The sequence below is a fragment of the Bidens hawaiensis genome, unplaced genomic scaffold, assembly GCF_021521415.1.
Source record: "Bidens hawaiensis isolate Kalapana, Puna unplaced genomic scaffold, B.hawaiensis_p1.1 tig00000760_1, whole genome shotgun sequence".
Lineage (NCBI taxonomy): Eukaryota > Viridiplantae > Streptophyta > Magnoliopsida > Asterales > Asteraceae > Bidens > Bidens hawaiensis.
In genome coordinates, this window is record NW_027491043.1 from 2087204 (window position 1) to 2095019 (window position 7816).

Consider the following 7816-nt stretch of genomic DNA (forward strand, 5'->3'; position numbering starts at 1 on the left):
TTGGTTGGTTATTGCATGAATTAATTATTCATGGCTGTGAGATGCAATGGGTATGTAGAGGGTTTGAAGAGCAGCATTACCCTTGTGGCTTTGTAATAGTAAATGCAACTTTGACCTAACCAAGTGAAAGTCAAACGGGTCATATCACTTTGTTTTGGAATAAACTGTTATAGGTAATGTCAATCAGGCAATCAGGTCTTGGGCTTAAAGTTTTAATTTCAGGAAATATTTTAACTGGGGGTATGGGTAAACGATTTGCAAATGAGTCATATTTACTGAAAAAGGATTTACACTTCATATAATGAATGTAGTCAACTAATCACTCAATCGAAGTCTAAACAATGCTTACCATTTTATTATATTACGTGAATAATTTAAACTCACGTGTATATATGTTAGTGTTTGCTTTTAAAGCTTTATTAGGTTTTTCATATGTGTGTTAGGTTGTGGATAAAGCTTTTTAGTAGTGCATGAAACATTTTATTATTGTATCCAGATGCCAAGAGACTATAGGGTTGTCTCTTGGCGTGGCATAATCCAAGAACAGCATATGTGATTTGTGTTCTTAAATAAGCCATGTTATTGATTGATTTTTTTTTTGTTTAAAATTGCAGAAGAAGATTAATAAGAGTATCAACAACAGGGTTTGTAATGAAGAGTGGAAAGTACACTGTTGATTACAAGACTATGCTCGAATCACTCATATGCACTAAAGGTTAATTTTTTGTTGATTTTAAGGATCTTTTGTGAATTATAATGGCATTGATACTTTTACATTATTGTGAGTCTTTTGGTACTTTTAACATACACGATCCAATGCATATAGTTATAAACCTTTGGAAGATGCTTTTAGATGGGGATCTAATGTCAGCTTTTTGGTACTTTTAACTTTCAACATCAATTAAACTATATCTTTATTGTTTAATAAATTAATTTTAGTTTTCGTTTACAAAGAAGTTATGACTACAAACACGCTTGGTTTGATGATTTGTTGTTGGGAGGTAATTAACAATATTCATATAATGGGCAATTCGGTCATTTGGAACGATAGACAGATTTGAAACGATGAGAGTAATTTGTAGTTTCATGTCTTAAGGGGTATTTTGGTCATTTTTGAAAAGCTGCAAAATAAAGTTGGTTTGTGTTATTTTGGACTTATGTTCAAATTTGACCTTTTGTGGATCAAAACTGATTTTTAGCAAATGTTTTATATGAATTTACTAATTTCAAAGTATTGAATCTTTACATTTTTATGTGTATTAAAGATACTAATAATATTCTTACCTGCTTTGCACAGATATTGCGTGAAGACTATGGTTTTACCCATTTCAGAAAAGGACATGATTGAATTTGGCATTTACAATCGGCATTCTCTTTCGCCATGAACTTCAAGTTTTGACAAATGAATGTTTCTGGTTGACTAGAAATCAAGAACGAGAACTACAAAGGGAAGTGGAAGGCACATTGTTTCCCTTCTTTCATCTTTAATTTTTAACTAGGATAGAGCCCGTGTGATATACAGATGGCTAAACATACCTTATGAATTCGTAAAATATAAATAACTTTTTAAAATACATGGATTAGTAAAAATAATTTGTATTTGTATTAGAAAATAAAAATGAAAGGTTGTGAATCTTTACCAATTAAGAAAAAGAGAAGGTTACTATCAATTCATTTTAGTTGAGTTGGTAAGCCGCAAACATTTTAAAAGTAAGGTAATGAGTTTGATTCCCACCAACAGCATATTTTTCATTTTATTATTCATAACGTGGAAATTGTAAAAGTGAAAACTTGTACACTTGGCAGTCTATGTGAAAGGTCTAGTTGAATAACATATGAAAAAATTGTGTTGATTTAATAATATAAATGTATCGCAGAACCTTAAATGCTATCATTTGGTTCCTTAAGAAATTTGATTTATTTTGTATCTTTGCTTGATTATTCAGTACATTCTTTTGGTTAGATATTGTTATTATTGCAGTTAAATAATAAATTATATTTATTAATATGCTTTAAAATTTTATTTTTTAACTCGTGTGTCATACAGATATATAGCCTAGTAAACAAACGGTAGAGTAATTATAAATTCATTTTTTTTATGGTAAATTGGTAAGTGTTTGAGCCACGTGTTTTGTTATCCTTTTGCCTGGTTATCGTTCATTAAGTGGCATTTTATAACGAAATTTAATTTACCTTGGACACATTTTTTCAAATTTGTTGCATGGCTTAACTAACGGGATATAAACTGTATTTGGAACCAAAGCACCGTATTAAAGCATTTGCAGTTGTACACACACCACTACACGTCCGCAGCAACGCCCGGAAGGTGTGACATCCCATATTAGTTGGAGAAGAGAATGAAGTCTTCTAAATAAGGAGATGAATATTTTTCCTATCATAATGCGTTTTAGGCGCTTAATAGTAGTGGATGAAAGGAAAACTACACAGTTAAGCGTGCTCAGTTGGAAGTAGTATCAGGATGGGTGACCCATTGGGAAGTATCCGCATGGGCAACCAAAAGCAAATTCATGAGGCGATGGTGATACGTATCTGCCAAAACAAACAATATTATGGTATGATGGTATCTGGGCTGTTACAGAGGATTGTCCTAGTTGTAATTAAAAGATATTTAAAATTTGAGCAGTTAGATATTTGGTTTTCTTTATTTGTTTTCTAACCGACTTGATAAACATTTTAATTCCTGTTTAATTTAATGATCCAAATTGCACATTTATTTTCCAAATAAGACACCAACTAATAGATCAACATTTCCTTGACCACACTCATCCTATTTATACAACATCACGGCAGTCACTCAAAGCACACCTCCCATTCTAGAACCGGTCTCGTGTCTCTACATATATCATGATGATTACAAAAATTCAAAGCCATGTTTCTCTTGTTTTATTCATTCAATCATGTTTTGCAATGTGAATTTTTAATTTCGGTTATTCCTATACGTTATTCGGGTTTTCGCCTCTGAACAACTTATGATACGGATTTTGTTTCCACTACTTCGTAGTTGGGGCTCTGAATTCGTTATTATATGCTCACGTGATCGAATTTGTAATATATATCCGTAGTTGTGTACAGATGGTTTATGCAAAAAGTCAAGTTACAGTAAAAAGTGAGTGAGTAATCAATCCGGAACACTTATTTAATTTTTATTCTTATGAAATTAAAAAATATCTCTCTTCTCTCTGTATAATAAAAGAATGGATTTTGCACCAAACTCCTACTTTTCATCAAATGGCTTCAAATTGTCACATGGTATTTTTTCCTAATAATGTAATCTTTCCTTTTTTTTCATTAATCAAAATAAATAAACAAACTGCGCGGGCTCCTCTGTACAAACCATATTCATCCCTCATGCTTATAACAATAACAACACATTCAATCACCTGCATGTCGATTCAGGTGATAATCACGTTTTCTTTTAAATCAATTACTCTTCAACTATAAAGGTAACCCTTAAACCTAAACAATCCTAGTCATATGTAATCCAATTCATATGATGTCATCATTAAACAAACCGATTCATGGGTTATCCGTTTCATATGTGATCCGATTGCATCCTAATTCGATTCGTCTGATGTCAAAACTTATGCTTATGTTCAAAGATTCAGTTTACAAATTCAACCCTAATTCTATATGATTTTATACCCTGATTCTATTTACAATTATACATATTAAATTTTCAGATTCTATTTACAGATCATACAAATTCAATTTACAGATTCCAATATATTATTCAGGCTGCGTTCCACCATCTTTTCCGGATTCACTATTAAGGTATGGGTATCTTTAGTCTAAACCTTTGAAATTGATTTTGAAGATGCATTTGCGGGTAATAATGTTTTATTATCCGATCGATCTATGATTTGTGCACTCAATCGATCATTAATTTATGCCCATTTGAATTGATCGAAGCTTTGTTTTATTTTTTATAGTTCACTAGCTATGTTTGAGGAAGTTTTGTTGGTCAGTTGTCCTAAATAGTGTTCTTTGAGTTTTGCAATCTGATGAATTGTGAACCAAAATGGAATTGCTCATCAACCTTTACCATCCCCACATTGAACATATATTTGTTAATCAATTTTTATAGTATAGCTCTAGATTTATAGAAAATGGTTTTCACTATTAGTAAGTATTATGAATATATTTTCTTTTTTCAGATATACAATTGGTTTCTGAAATTCATCAGATAATTTAAGATACTATGATTTGTTTTGTTGATAGTGAGTGTGACACTCTTAGGTAGGAAATCTTGATTGTTAATCTCTAAAATCCAACTCATGCGCCTTATGCACATTATTTTTTATTTGTTTTCACTATTATTTTTATTATCTCTTATCAGATATGTGTGTATAGGTTGTAGGCGGTGATGGAACTGCTGGTTGGATGCTTGGAGTGATCTCTGATCTCGAGTTAACTCAACCGTTTCTGGTAACAACAGTAAAAAATAAAGAAATTTGTCATCAAGAATCGTAGTGTTGCCAAGAATCATAGTAACTTTGTTTAATATTATTTCATTCATTGTTAAATATAATTTTTATTATTGGTATCGTTTATGAGATACTTTTGTATAGCTTGTTGGTTGGATGCTTGTAGTGATCTCTGATCCAGTTAACTCAGCCATCTCTTGTAGCCACAGTGGCGCTAGGAACTGTAAACAATCTACCATAAGACATTTAGTTAGGTATGATGTTTTAATTTACGTATTATTTGACAATATAGAGGTAAACTGGTTTGAACTAGAAGCTTAATGTTATTTATTTTTCATTAGGGCCAATCACTTATTGTGAGAGGTCTTTTCCCCCATGCTTGCTGACCCTCGACACCTGGTAACCTGGTAATTATTTTTTCATTTAACTTTTTGTCGTTCATTTAATAAATCCTTCTATGCGGGTGTTTGGATATCTACTTTAAAAGTTATCGCAACCCAAATCAGATTATCAGCTGCAACGATAACATAATTTAATATTGTTGAAAAATAAATGTTAAAAAAGGACAACATTAAGAATAAGAAATAAGTTTAACCAAAATGTTAAACGGGTCAAAGTTGCAGATTTCGTATATGAATTCTTAGAAAAATGAGTTACCGTCAAAATGGGTCATTTTTAAAAAACATCAATTTGGTTTGGGTCAATATGGTATCTTAGAAAAATGAGTTCGGGTCAACTTATCCTTTTGACCTAAATTTAAGTTATAATGATTGACTTTGTCACTTTCATATTTAAAGTCTAAAGTGTTTGTGCAAATTTAGTTCATCTTGTTTATAAGTCTCAACAACAATTGGTATAAGCTAAATTTGCACAAATTACAACATGGGTAATAACAAATGTAAAAAACCCCATATAGCCTAAGCTTAAATGTCACCCCCTCCCCCTTCTCAAATCATGTGGATACTCAATTATATTCAAGTGCTTTTATTGGCTTTGAAGTATTTAACATTTGATGCAGGTTCAATCAATTGTTTGTAACTTATTCATGCACATCATATTTTTTTATATTATCTTTATAGTTCATAATCAATGTTTGCTCTCCTGATTCAAAAATTTTGGTGCAGAATATGGTATATCTGGATTTCAAGTAATTAATCAACCAAATTCTATTTGGTTTTTGTTTCAGTTTTAAACTTCTTGAATTTGGTTCTGGTTTTCAGCTTCGAAAGAAAAATTTCTAACCTGAATTTCAAGTGCGATTTTTAAAAAAAAATCATTATTTTGTTGTTTTATCTCTTTAATTGTTGTTTTTAAATCAACATGCCCTAACCCGGCCCGCCATGAATCGAGCCCATTCCTTTAGAATTTAGTAGAAATAAATTTTAAAATAAAAGATACGGATGCCAATGTGAATGCTCTTAATCCTATCATTTATAAAATTCTTTGTTAGGATAAAGATAAACACTCCAATAATTATGGTATCGGGAGATCCCTATAATTATGTTATATGGAGATCCCTATAATTATGTTATCTGGCTTTCATTTATTTATTTTTTTCCAGTGGATCACTAGATTGGTTCATCAATTTCTTTTTTTGACGAATGATTTTTTGTACGTAAATTCAATAGCCATTTTTAGTGTTCAACAATTCTTTTTTCAATGACGAATATTGTTCAACACATTGCATTCCTTTAATTCGCTAATTTTCCTTGAGGTTTGCGGGATCATTTTTTTGTATATTTGTTGATAATTACGCTGTAGTCTAAATTTTGACAAGCCCGTGTATCACACGGGTTCAAACCTAGTATATATATATATATATATAAAGGGTATTAAAGTAACCTGGAATGTATTCTCTCCCTTCATTTAATATAAATAATTAAACCACTTTAACTACATCTCTAACTAATATAGTTAATCAAATCACAATAACTAAAAGATTAAAAATAAATAAATCCATTAAAAATATAAAAAAAATTATTGTTATAAATTTTTTCCTTCTCTCTGTTATTTCACCTTGCATAACCATAATTTATTACCAAACATATTCAATTTGTTTCTGCACATCTTAAAATGTTTCACACACCTTTAATTTTCTCGTACACATATGCTAATAATTTTTCCTACATATCTTTATTTTTCTCATATAAATCTTCTTATTTTTTTCTTACACATCTTAGTTTTTTTTTTCTTACATATCTTGAATATTCTCATACACATCTTAATTTAATTTCCTATATATCTTTAATTTTCTTATACACGTGTTAAATTTTCTCCTACATTGTTTAATTTTCTCATACATATCTTAATTTTTTTTACCTACATATCTTGAATTTCTTCCTAAACATCTTCAAAGTTTTCCTGCACAATTTTAATTTTCTCATACACATCTTAATTTTCCCCCCACACATATTCAAATTTCGTATAAACTATCTTAATTTGTTTTCTTAAATATCGTTAATTTTCTCGTACACATCTTAATTTTTTTTCCTACGTATCTTTATTTTTCGCATAAACATCTTAATTTTTTTATTTCATATATTTAATTTTCTCATGCACATCTTAATTTTATTCTTACATATATTCAAATTTTTTCGTACACATCTTAATTTTTTTATATATCTTTAATTTTCTTATACACATCTTAATGTTTTTTCCTAAACATCTTCAATTTCTTCATAAATTTTCGTCTTATATATTTTCAAATTCTTTCAAATAAATAAACCTTTTTGCAAAAAAAATAATTGATGATGAAGATTCTGTAGATTAGCCTAAAGACACGATAAATTTAAAACCCATTATTGCAAAAAATAAGAAATTAATATCTGTTTTTTAATAAGCAATCGGCTATAAAGATGCTATATTTTAGCTTAAATACCATAAATTTAAAAATCGTTTTTTCGTTAAAAAAAAACCCAAAAAGAAATCTCATACTTAAAGAAAAAGATATAATGAAAAGAGATCGTAAAAGGTAAGTCATAAATCATAATTACAATTAATCATAAATTGTAACTCATAAATCTACCTAAACGCTACCATTTTTTATTTATTTAAATGAATCTCAAAATGTCATTAATTACAATAAATGTTACTATTGTTTCATTCGTTGATAAATAATCTAGTTGTCAAGATTTATTCTCGTACTTCTCGCTAAAACAAACACTTTTGAAATAAACTTAGCCCTATATATATATATATATATAAATATAGGGTTAGGTTGGAATAAAAACCTACTTGAGTTGTGAAAACTCTATAAACTCATTCTCAACCACATGTTTTTAATTTAATATTTTATCTTGTAGTCCACAATTAAAATTAATCAAAAACGTAAAAGTTTATTTACATTTTCTCTCTCCTAAAACATATATAAA